This window comes from Chiloscyllium plagiosum, chromosome 2, assembly GCF_004010195.1.
Source record: "Chiloscyllium plagiosum isolate BGI_BamShark_2017 chromosome 2, ASM401019v2, whole genome shotgun sequence".
In the NCBI taxonomy this organism is placed as follows: domain Eukaryota; kingdom Metazoa; phylum Chordata; class Chondrichthyes; order Orectolobiformes; family Hemiscylliidae; genus Chiloscyllium; species Chiloscyllium plagiosum.
Genome location: NC_057711.1, coordinates 141,357,172 through 141,369,475, shown reverse-complemented (window position 1 = coordinate 141,369,475; position 12,304 = coordinate 141,357,172).

The following is a 12,304-nucleotide window of genomic DNA, read 5'->3' as shown; positions in this document are numbered from 1 at the left end:
TATCTCTCCACACTCCAGGCTCACTGCCTTTATTCCTGATGAAGGGCTTTTGCCCGAAACGTTATTTCGAAGCTCCTTGGATGCTGCCTGAACTGCTGTGCTCTTCCAGCACCACTAATCCAGAAACACAGTTGTTTGAACATGAGTTTTCCGCCTTGAAGGAATGTACAGTTATAGAGTCAGAATCATACAGCATAGAAACCAACTGTTTTGGCCCACGATTTCTATGCCAAACAAAAAACACCACACTGTAGTTATCCTTTACCTACTCTTGGTCCATCGCCTATTATGCCCTGGCATTTTAAGTGTTTATCCAGATTCTTTTTAAATGCTGGGAAGAATACTTGTCTCCACCATTGTGTCAGGCAGCACATTCCATAATTCTGAGTGAAAGATTTTCCTTTAATCTCCCCTAAACTTTTTGCTCCTCATATTAAACATATACCCTTTGTCATGTACGTCTGCCATGGGGAAAGGATTCTCATGGTCTACCCCTCTCAATTAGATCTCCTCTCAGCCTCCTTTGCTCCAAGAAAAACATAGTCCATTCAGTTTTTAATTCATAAGAGACTTTCCAATCCAGGCAATATCCTGGTGAATCTCCTCTGCACCCTCTCCAGTGCAATCACATCCTTCCAATAGTCAAGTGACCAGTGGCCTAAGCAATGATTTATGAAGTTGTAAAAATACTTCTTTGCTCCTATATTTGACATCCTAGTTAATGAAAGCAAGCATCCTGTATGCCTTCTTCACCACCCTATCTCCCTATACTGACACCTTCAGGGATTTGTGGACTTGTACACCAAGATCCCTTTTGTTCCTCCATACCCCTTGGCGCCCTACCATTCATTGTGTCTATCCTTCCGTTATTAGACTTTTCAAAATACATCAGCTCACAATTCCATCTGCCATTGCTGTACCCAACTTATCAGCTAATTAATATCAGATTGTAACTTGAGATCATTCTCCTCAAAATCAACTCCACCCGCAAACGTTATACCTTTCTATATTCACATTCAAGTCATTGATACATATAAGAAACATAGGGCTGCAGCACTGATCCTGTGGAACACCGCTGGTTACAGGCTTCTAATTACAAAGAAAAACTCTCCACCGTCACCATTGCCTCTTATCTATAAGCCAATTTTAGATCCAGTTTGTCAAATTGCCTTCAATCCCATGGGGTCTTACTTGTGACATAATTCCACTTTCAAAGTCTACCCAATGCTCAGCTTTGCTTCTCCTGTCTTCTAGTCTCCCAGCATCTTTTCAAACTTCCTGTTACCAACTCTACTTCCTTCCAATTTAGATTACCCCTCAGTTTTCCATGCACTTGACAAGTTAGATTTACTAATGCTGTTGGGTTTAAACTTTCTGCCAGGATTTCAGTCCCAGCGTCAGCTTCCATTGCTTTTGGACCTTGCTAAGGAAACCCAGTTAACACCTTGTGTACTGGGCTGATCCTGGCAATGTGCCATGATTTTAATGAGTGCTAGCATTTATGGACTGCTCATCAGTTTACATATCTAACTACACACAATCATTTTCGTCAAATACAGCTATTTATTGGTGCCCAGTTCTCGGCCACAAATATTCTCAAAGAATGTTAACCCTCAAGTTTTCAACTCAAATGCAGTACTGCTAGTTTAAATAGTTTAATATCCATTTTTATTTTAAATTGTTTTTGACAAAACAGATAATATACTTATAATGCATCTTGTAGACAGTATACACCAACTCACTGAGGCTCCTTTGACAGTACCTTTCAAATCGCAATCTCTCCCACCAAGGACAAAGGCAAAAGATACACCACCTGCAAGTTCCCCTCCAAACCGTACACCACCCTGACTTGGAAACATATCACTGCTCCAGCATTGAGTTGATTCCAAATCCTGGAACTCCCTCCCTAACTGTGGGTATCCAACTATCAAATAGATTGCAGTGGTTCAGGATGGCAGCTCATAATCATCTCCTCAAAGACAGTGAGAAATGGATAATAAGTGCTATTCAGCCAGCAATGCCAATATTCATTCTGATTTCAGATTAGGAAAAATATTGCATTTATATAGTCTCTTCACAATCTCAGAACATCCAAACTGATTTACTTCTGATGTTGCAATGTCAATAAATTCAGCAACCAACAGCAGGGTGCCACAAATTGTAGTGTGATCGTTTGTTTCTTGGTAATGTTGACAGAAATTAATACTGGTCATGATAGAGAGAGAGGACTTTTTCTTTAAATAGTGCCAGGAACTTTTCATTTTCATCTCAGCAGACATCACTTTATCTTACCTGAAAAAGGATATGTGGCAATGCTGCACAGGGAGTGCAGCATTGATGAGTCATCCAGCAAGCCAGCTAAGAGTCTTTGCATGTTGTCTCTGTGGACTTTCAGAAGGCCATTGATAACATTTTGTAACAATAGGTAATTAGTGAAAGGAATAGCATATAGAAATGGAGATAACTGCAGGCAAAGAGTTCAAACTGTTTGACAGACAGGAGAAAGAAAATAGGGCCAAAATAGGGACAAAAGGTTTGTTCTCTAATTGGGATAAAGGGACAAGTGATGTTTCACCAGCGATTTATCCTAGGGCCTCATTTTTCACCACATATGATTAAAATTTGGATGAAGGGATGGGGTATTGTATATTCATAGAATCTCTAAGCATGGAAGCAGGCCATTCAGCTCATTGAGTCCACAACAACTCTGAAGAGCATCCCACCAGACCCACTGTCCCCCCATCCCCATCCCTGTAACCCTTCCTTTCCCATGGCTAATTCACCTAACCTGCACATCTCTGGACACTATGGGCAATTTAGCAAGGCTGATCCACCTAACTTGCACTTCTTTGGACTGTGGGAGGAAACCAGAGCACTGGGAGGAAACCAGAGCACCTGGAGGAAACCCACACAGACATGGGAGAACATGCAAATCTTGCTCTGATTAAATGTTTGTTTGAGATTTCTGTGTTCTTTCTTGTCATGCCATAGGGATTTCATGTGTGAGTCTCAACATCTTCTGACAATACTTGGGTGGTACCACAATCTTGTGAACAATTGTCCATTCTTTATCCATTACTCTGAGGATACCTTCAGTTGGTTACAGAACTGCTTCTAGATAATGTTAAGTCCTTCAGCCTCAGTGGGAGCTGCTTGTGTTAACTTTGAGCCTTGATGAGCAAAGACTTCAAAACACACTTTCTTTAAGGATGGTGACGATCGAAAAGATCAGTTGCTCTAACATCTCCTTGTGGTATTAGTGACCTCTGATTTTGTTTAGCCATTGCTCTGGTCATCACACACCAGTGAAAAATACCTGGAAATGGTTCCTGTAACTGTTCTGTCTCTTCAACCTCCTTCTGGCTTTTCAAGGTCATAGGTGAAGTTGTAACCTTTACTCCAGGTAAATAATTTCTTAGGAGTAAGTCAATTCCATCCATGAATTATTTCTTAACAACTCCTACTATGACTGTTCCATGTTATAAATCACATTAATTTGATTTATTGAATGGAACTTAGTTACATTTTCCTTTTGTCCTGTTTACTAGCACTCTGGCTTTCATTGCGTTCTCTGGAGGGGAAACAATATCCTTCTTCTGCCATTGTATCCCTTAATACAGTTAAGGGTTTAATAGCAATATTTGAAGAAAAAGGAGTTGTATTCAATTTGACAATAATCCTACACATCTCTCATCTACTCTATTCACCTCACCTACACTCATAGCACTTCTAGCTCCTGATTGCAGTTATACCTACAAACCTTGTTTTATTTTCCTTCTGGTTGCTTTTCTCCTCCTCACTACTTACTCTTGTATTCTCCCTTGTATTTCTACTGAGCTCAACTATTATGTTAGTACTTCAATGACTTTTGCCTTCTTAGATCTAGTAGGTAGTTCCACCTACAATTTAATTGCAAATTCTATTGGTTTTTGTTAATATTTGCAAATTTGTCAGTAGTATTTCTTCTAACTGTACAAATATTTTAGCTGTTTCTAATACCATCTTATTTTGATATGAGAAACCTGGTGTTTGTCCTTTTGTTTTTACAACTTACTCTAATTCAATATCCAATCTTATGTTGTCCTATTTCAGAAAATGCTGGCAGTGAGTCAAATTTCTGTCATGATTTAATTGGAAATAGTGAACTGATAAATCATGCCCCACTGTTCTACAATTTATCACAAAACATTTAAAATCTATAAAAATCCCAAATGAGGGCAAATCCCAAGTTGCGTGACTCTGTAAAATCCAGGAAAAGTGCAAACAAAGTTTTTCCAGTAACAGTAAAATTAATGTTGTTATAAGACAACTTCAAGAACAGTGAAAGAAAAGATTTCCAGTGCATGCAGTCTAACTTATATTCCTTTAAAATTTCCAAACACACACACACACACACACTTAAGACAGACAAAACACAAATGGTTTAATATATTCTATGGGTGGAAAAGAAAGTAGACAGTGAACTAAATTGTGAAGACCAAATGTCCAGACCACAAACAGGAAAACTATTTTTCTCTGAACGTTCTTTTGATTTTTTTTTCAGTGATGATATGCTGTTGTCAGTACAGCTTTGGTCTACTATGAAGTGTTGCTTTGGACATTTCTTGGAGGTTTTCAATAATATTCCCTCGCATAGACATGATAAGCAAAAGAGAGGGATGCAGTCTCTGCAGGCTCCAGGCCATTACCACTCTTTTGCTGTTCTTGGTACTTACAGCACTTGATCACCCTACTTTGCTCAATCAACTGGAGAGCTGTTGCCTGGCAGAACAACCTTAATCAATAACCTTAGTACCTTTCAGTCTAGATTTCACACATTTTGCTTCCAAAAAACATCATTGTATTACACTGTGCAACAATATATACTTTCAAGTTGCAAAATGTACCAGTTTTTCAATTAAATCATTCTAAGTTATATTCCAAAAAGAATGAAAAATGTGGTGACTTACAATATGAATGATTCCGTACGACACTAGAAAAGGGGGGAAACAATGTTATGTAGATGGGAGCAGAAAATTAAAAAGGATTAAGATTAATTTAATGGGAAAATTGTGAGGAGTGTGGTGAAATTTGAGATCAACCAATTTGGATACAGGAAAGACAAATATCAACATTTCTTTCTTAGGGAGAACAGGAACAAAGGGAATTAAATGCCTAAGCAAATCACTTTAAGTAGACAGGGACAAAAAGCATAAAAAAAAGTGCTGATGTTCATGTCAATGGAGTTAAAGCACAAAACTGAAATTGATATTGCAGATTTAGAGTATTTGTCAGATACATCTGGAGAAGTGTGTTCAGTTCTAAACTCTGTCTCAAGAAAGTTACATTGTATTGGAGAGATGAGGTGCAAATTCACATATTCCAGTGTTTAAAGAGTTAAATTAGGACGATAGCTTGTATTAACATCGAGTTACCTTGGGTTAAGAAGGCTGATTGATGTATATGGACACAAATGGATTTGAGAATGGACAGTCAGAGAAGGTATTTCCTCTGAAATAAAATGACTTACATTAACTTAGTCCCTTTCATAACCTGTAAACATACAAAATGCTTGATAATCAATTCAATAATTTTTAAGTGGGATCACTGTCAATCTGTTGGAAATACAGTAACCAATATACATGCAGCAAATTCCCATTAACTACAGTGATAACCCTCTGTATCTTTAGGTATTGGTTGAGGGATAACATTGTGCACTGCTACTTCGGGAAAGCTCTATCAAAATTGAAACTCAGCCAGTCAGCAGTGAAATCAGGAAGTGTTTATCACACACGGGTTCATGAAAATTTGAATAGCCCTCTTCCAATTGCATGAGGATGCTGGGTCAATTGACATTTCAAAATTGAGATTGGTAGATTTTTGTTAGCTAAAGATAACACAGGGTATATGAATCAAAGATGAGTAAATGGAGACTGCTTCATCCCTGCTTACCCAGTATTACAAATTCTGTTCTCTCTGGATGTTCAAACACCACTGTATAATTTGTTCTGCTCTGCTCACTAGAATCCCGTGGCCTGCAGATCTGTCCTTCAAAATTAATGATGTCCTCAAGTGAAATAATGGCAGCAGAAAAGCTTCTGGTCACATTCAGGCGAGTTGTAAAGTGAACAGTAAGTGACCAGGGAATAGTCTGGGTATGATCTGTCGACAGAAGAGATTTAAATTTTTTTTTAAAATATTGACTGTAATGTCAAACAGCCTCCATACTATTTTTAATTAACTTGTTCAGCCATGTTACGATATTCCTTTGCGGCAAGTGAGTCTTGAAGCTTCTGGTCCAGAGATAAAGATAGCGCCACAAGAGCCCCTGGATCACACAGGTCCAGTCAAAGTCATACAGCATGGAAATAGACCCTTCGGTCCAACCATGCTGACTCTAATCCCAAACTAAACTAGTCCCACCTACCTGTACAAGGTCAATATCCCTCCAAACATTTCTTATTCATACGCTTATCAAAAATATATTTTAAACATTGTGACTGTACCTGCATCCACCACATTCTGAGGATGTTCATTCCACACATGAACCACTAAAATAAAAGCTGCTCATGTCCTTTTCAATTCTTTCTTCTCTCAGTTTAAAAGTATGCCCCCTAGGCTTGAAATTCCCCACCCTAGGGAAAAGACAACTGCCTTTCACCTTATCTATACCTCATGATTTAAAAAACCTCGATAAGGTCACCCCTCAAGCTCCTATCCTCCAGTGAAAGTAGTACCAGCCTCTCCCTATAAATCAAATCTTCCTTTCCCAGCAACATCCTGGTAAATCTTTTCTGAATCCTCTCCAGCTTGATAATATCCTTCCTATAACATGGCAACCAGAACTGGAAACAGTCCTCCGCAAGAAGCCTCACCCACTTCCTGTACAACCTAAATTGACTTCCCTCCTCCTGTACTCATATCTGAGCAATGAAGATAAGTGTTGTCTACATGTGATGCAAACTTAAAAGAATGCTGAACCCCTAGGTCTCTGTTCTATAACACTACCCAGGGCCTTAGTATTAACTGAAAAAGGTCCTACCTTTTTTTTTGGTCTGATCAAAATGTTACAAAAAAAAACATGCATTTTGATATAAAGCAAGTTTATTAGCTTACTCTACATTAGTTTGCATTTGTCTCTTATGAGTGACTATTAACTTAAACTACTTTAGACATGTTTAGTATTGAGTCTCACTGCCTTCTGTCCATTGGGGTGCAACAGCTAGTCTGGGGAACTCTGTATTTGTGGCACTGATCACTATCCCAATCAATTGAAACAGAAAATAAAGTGTAGAAGTAGGCCATTTGGCCCCTCACGCCTGCACCACCATTCTATATGATCATGGCTGAACATGCAACCTCAGTATCCCACTCCTGCTTTCTCTCCATACCTCTTGATCCCTTTAGCTACAAGGGCCACATTCAGCTCCCTCTTGAATATATCCAATGAACTAGCCCCAACAGCTTTCTGTGCTAGAGAATACCATAGGGTCACAAGTCTGAGTGAAGAAATTCTTCCTCATCTCAGTCCTGAATTGCTTACTTATTCTTTGACTGCGACATTTAATTCTGTACTTCACCAATATCAGGAACATTCTTCCCACATCTAGCCTGTGCAGTCTCATCAGGATTTTACATTTCTATGAGATTCCCCCTCCGTTTAATTTCCAGTAAATACAAGCACAGTCAGCCCAGTTTTCCTTTATATGTCAGTCCTGCCATCCTGAGAATCAGTCTGGTGCACCTTCACTGGACTCCCTCAATAGTAAGAATATCCTTCCTCAGACTAGGAAACCAAAACTGCACACAATGCTGAAGGTGTAGCCTCACCAAGGCCCTGTATAACTGCAACAAAACATCCTTATTCCAACACTTAAATCATCCCCCTGTGAAGGTCAGCATGCCATTAGCTTTCCTCACCACCTTCAGCAACTGTTCCACTATGACACCCAGGTCTCATTGCACCTCCCATTTCCTAAACTTCCACCATTCAGATAATAATCTGCATCCCTGTTTTTGTCAGTGGATAACCTCACATTTATTCATATTATATTGTATTTGTCAAGTATTTACCACACAGCCAGCATGTTCCAAGTCACACTGTAGCCTGTTAGCATCCTCCTCACTGCACATACAGGGCCATCTGCAAATTTGGAGACATTGAATTCAATTTCTTCATTAATGTATATTGTGAACAGCTGTAGTCCCAGCACTGAACCTTGCAGTACACCACTCATCATTGCCTTCCACTCTGAACAGGATCTATTTATTCCAACTTTTTGCTTCCTGTCTGCCAACCAGTTCTCTTATTCACATCAATACGTTACCTCCAACACCATGAGTTTTAATTTTGCTCACTAGTCTCTTGCGTGGGACCTTGTCAAAAGCCTCTTGAAAGTCCAGATACACAACCTTATCCACTCTACTAATCACATCCTTAAAAAAAATTCTAGAAGATTTGTGAAGCATGATTTCCCTTTAGTGATTCCATGCTGACTTAGACCAATTGTGGCACAGTGGTTAGCACTGCAGCCTCACAGCGCCAGAGATCCGGGTTCAATTCCCGCCTCGGGCAACTGTTTGTGTGGAGTTTGCATATTCTCCCCGTGTATGCATGGGTTTCCTCCGGGTGCTCCGGTTTCCTCCCACAGTCCAAAGATGTGCAGGTTAGATGAATTTGCTATGCTAAATTGCCCGTAGTGTTAGGTGAAAGGGTAAATGTAGGGGAATGGGTCTGGGTGGGTTGCTCTTCGGAGGGTCGGTGTGGACTTGTTGGGCTGAAGGGCCTGTTTCCATACTGTAAGTAATCTAATCTAATTCTGTCACCACTTTCCAAATGATCAGGTATTACACAAATCTTCAACTCCAGCATTTTCCCCACCACTGATATCAGGGTAACCATCCATGTTGAAGTCCAATGAGTGTTGCAAAGTCTCTGATATTAATACTATTCTGGGTGCTTTCAGTTCTTTCCCATTGTGCAAAAAACCTTTAAGTAGCCATGTCACATGGTTCCCTGACAGCCAAATCAACTGACTTGCATTGAACCAATAATTTTCAACTTGTCTTCAATTGCTCATTGTCACATCCAATTAACCCTTAACAACTAACCCTTAATGATCTGGTTTGAAGATATCACTTTTAATCCTATGATGACATGTGCTTATGCCTTTATTTTTAATTTCCTAATTTCTGTTTTTCATCTCATTTGTGGCTCCCAGACATTTCCAGTTCAGTCATATCATCAGAGAAAAGCCAAAAATAATTAAGAAAAATGAGAAAGGATTAGACAATAACTCAATTTTCCTTATTGAGTTATTAATTTGTTTAACTAAAAATTATGTTTCAGGCTTCAAATATAGTATAGCACTTAAAAGACTTTATCCATCGATAACAAAAGATGCTAAAATAACTATATATGTTTTAATATGCATGAGTCTCTGATTTTCAAGAAAGTTCATCAAAAAACATTTAAGGAGCAAAAATGATCCTCAGAATCAAATGTAGGAAAAAAAAATGAATTCAATCAAACAGAAAGCAATAGGGTTCAGTAGCTTTGAAACAGAGAATCATGGAAGGTGAAAATAATGCCCGAGTTCAAGGATGACTAGTTTTTGATTTTTTTTACCAAGCCAAATAAGATTTGTGTATGTGTGAAATGAGGTGAACAATTTCACATCAACAAAAAAGTTAAACTATCTCTCAAAATTGTCAGCAAAGCTGGACTCCTTTGTTGAAAATTATCCACCCAGAAGTGAAGGAAAATGTTCCATTCTGAATCCCCAAGCAAGGCTGACAAAGCAAGAGACAATTTTAAGATTTTGGATAACAAGAAGGTTCAACTCTGAGGTGCAAAAATAACATTTTTGTATTTATTCCTAAGATGCAGGAACTAGATCCTTGTTCAACTTGCATACAAGACTGAATTTCCTAAAATTCATAACTTGATTGAGTTTTTGAATAAGTAACAAAGAGGATTGATGAGGGCTGAGCAGTGGACATGATCTATATGGACATCCGTAAGGCAGTCGACAAGGTTCCTCATAGTAGACTGTTTAGCAACGTTAGACCACATGGAATACAGGGAGAACTAGCCATTTGGATACAGAACTGGTTCAAAAAATAGAAGACAGAGGGCGATGATGGAGGGTTGCTTTTCAAACTGGAAGCCTGTGACCTGCAGTGTGTCACAAGGATTGGTGCTGGGTCCAGTGATTTTCATCACTTATATAAGTGATTTGGATATGAACATAGGAGGCATAGTTAGTAAGTTTGCAAATGACATGAAAATTGGAGGGGTAGTGGACAGAGAAGAAGGTTACCTCTGAGTACAATGGGATCTTAATCAGATGAGCCAATGGGCCGAGGGATGGCAGATGGAGTTTAACTTAGATAAACGTGAGATGCTGCATTTTGGAAAGGCAAATCAAGGCAGGATGGATACACTTAAATGCTAAGGTCCTGGGGAGTGTTACTGAACAAAGAGACCGTGGAGTGCAGGTTCATAATTCCTTGAAAGACAAGTCCCAAGCAGAGAGGATGGTGAAGAAAGCGTTTGGCATGCTTTCTTTTATTGGTCAGAGCATTGAGTATAGGAGTTGGTATGTCGTGTTGAGGCCGTATAGGATATTGGTTTGGCCACTTTTGGAATATCACATGTAACTCTGGTCACCTTCCTATAGGATGGATGTTGTGAAACTTGAAAGGGTTCAGAAAAGATTTACCAGGATGTTGCCGGATTGGAGTGTTTGAGCTATATGGGGAGGCTGAATAGGCTGGGGCTGATTTTCCCTGGAGCATCAGAGGCTGAGGGGTAACATTATAGAGGTTTATAAAATCATGAGGGTATGGCTAGGATGAATAGCCAAAGTCTTTTCCCAGGATGGGAGAGTCCAACACTAGAGGGCATTGGTTTAAACTGAGAGAGGAAAGATTTAAAAGGGATCTAAAAGGGCAACTTTTTCACACAGAGGATAGTGCAAGTATGGAATGAGCTGCCAAAGGAAGTGGTGGAGGCTGGTACAATTACAACATTTAAAAGGCATCTGGATACATTTATGAATAAGAAGGGTTTAGAGGGATATGGGTCAAATACTGGCAAATGGGACCAGATTTATCTAGGATACCTGGTCAGCAAGGACAAGTTGGTCCAAAGGGTTTGTTTCCGTGCTGTACATCTCTATGTCTCTATGATTGTATTTGCGCTGAAGAGCTATTTAAGTAAATGACTTTTACAACATCAAATAAATACATAATATTCTTTAGATTCTTGATTTTAATATTGTTTTTCTGAATGCATGCTTATGCCTTATCCTGAACTTCTGTGAATTGCAGCACCCAATGGTACTTATTTTAGTCAACTTTTAAAATCAGTTTTTCCTGATGAAGAGGTTGTCAATCTACCCTGTTGTAACATCATTATCACCATTGGCCCAACATAACCCAGCTGTTAGCACTATTTAGAAAGTGCTGCTAACATAACATCCCAAAGCACTTTCCAGAAACATCAAGGGGCAAAATCAGTCACTAAACCACATTAGGTGATATTATGAAAGGTGATTAAAAGTTTGGTCAAAGAGATAGGTTATAAGGAATATCTTAAGAGGAGTAGAGAGTTGTAGAGGTTTAGGGGAGAGAATTCCAGACCTTAAAACCTGAAGACCACCTCTGATAGAACACTTAAAATTAGGGTGCTCAAGAGGCTAGGAGATAATACAGACATTGTGGAGGATCAATGCTGGAGTATGTTGTTAAATCTGAGGTTGTATAGGATATTAGTCTGGCCTCGTCTAGAGTACCGTGTCCATTTCTGGTCACCCAGTTATGGAAAGAATATTATTAAGATGAGAGAGTTCAGAAGAGATATTTCAGGATGTTGCCAGGAATGGAAGGTTTGAGTTAAAAGGAGAGGCTGGATAAGCTGAGACTTTCTTCACTGGAGCATAAGAGGTTGAGAGGTGGCCTTACAGAAGGTTTATAAAATTATGAGTGGTAGAGATAAAGGGAATGGTGGTTGTCTTTTCCCTAGGATGGGGGATTTCAAAACAAGGGGGCACATCTTTAATGTAAGAGGAGAGAGATTTAAAAAAGATATGAGGGAAATTTTTTTTTCACAGCGAGTGGTCTGCATGAACTTCCTGAGGAAGTGGTGGATGTTGGTAAAATTAGGACATTTAAAAGACATTTGGATAAGTACTTTCAGAGAAAAGGTTTGGAGGGATATGGGCCAAACTCAGATAGGTGAAAATAATTTAGTTTGGGACTATTGTCGCCATGGACTGGTTGGACTGAAGGGTCTGTTTCCATGTTGTATGACTCAATGACT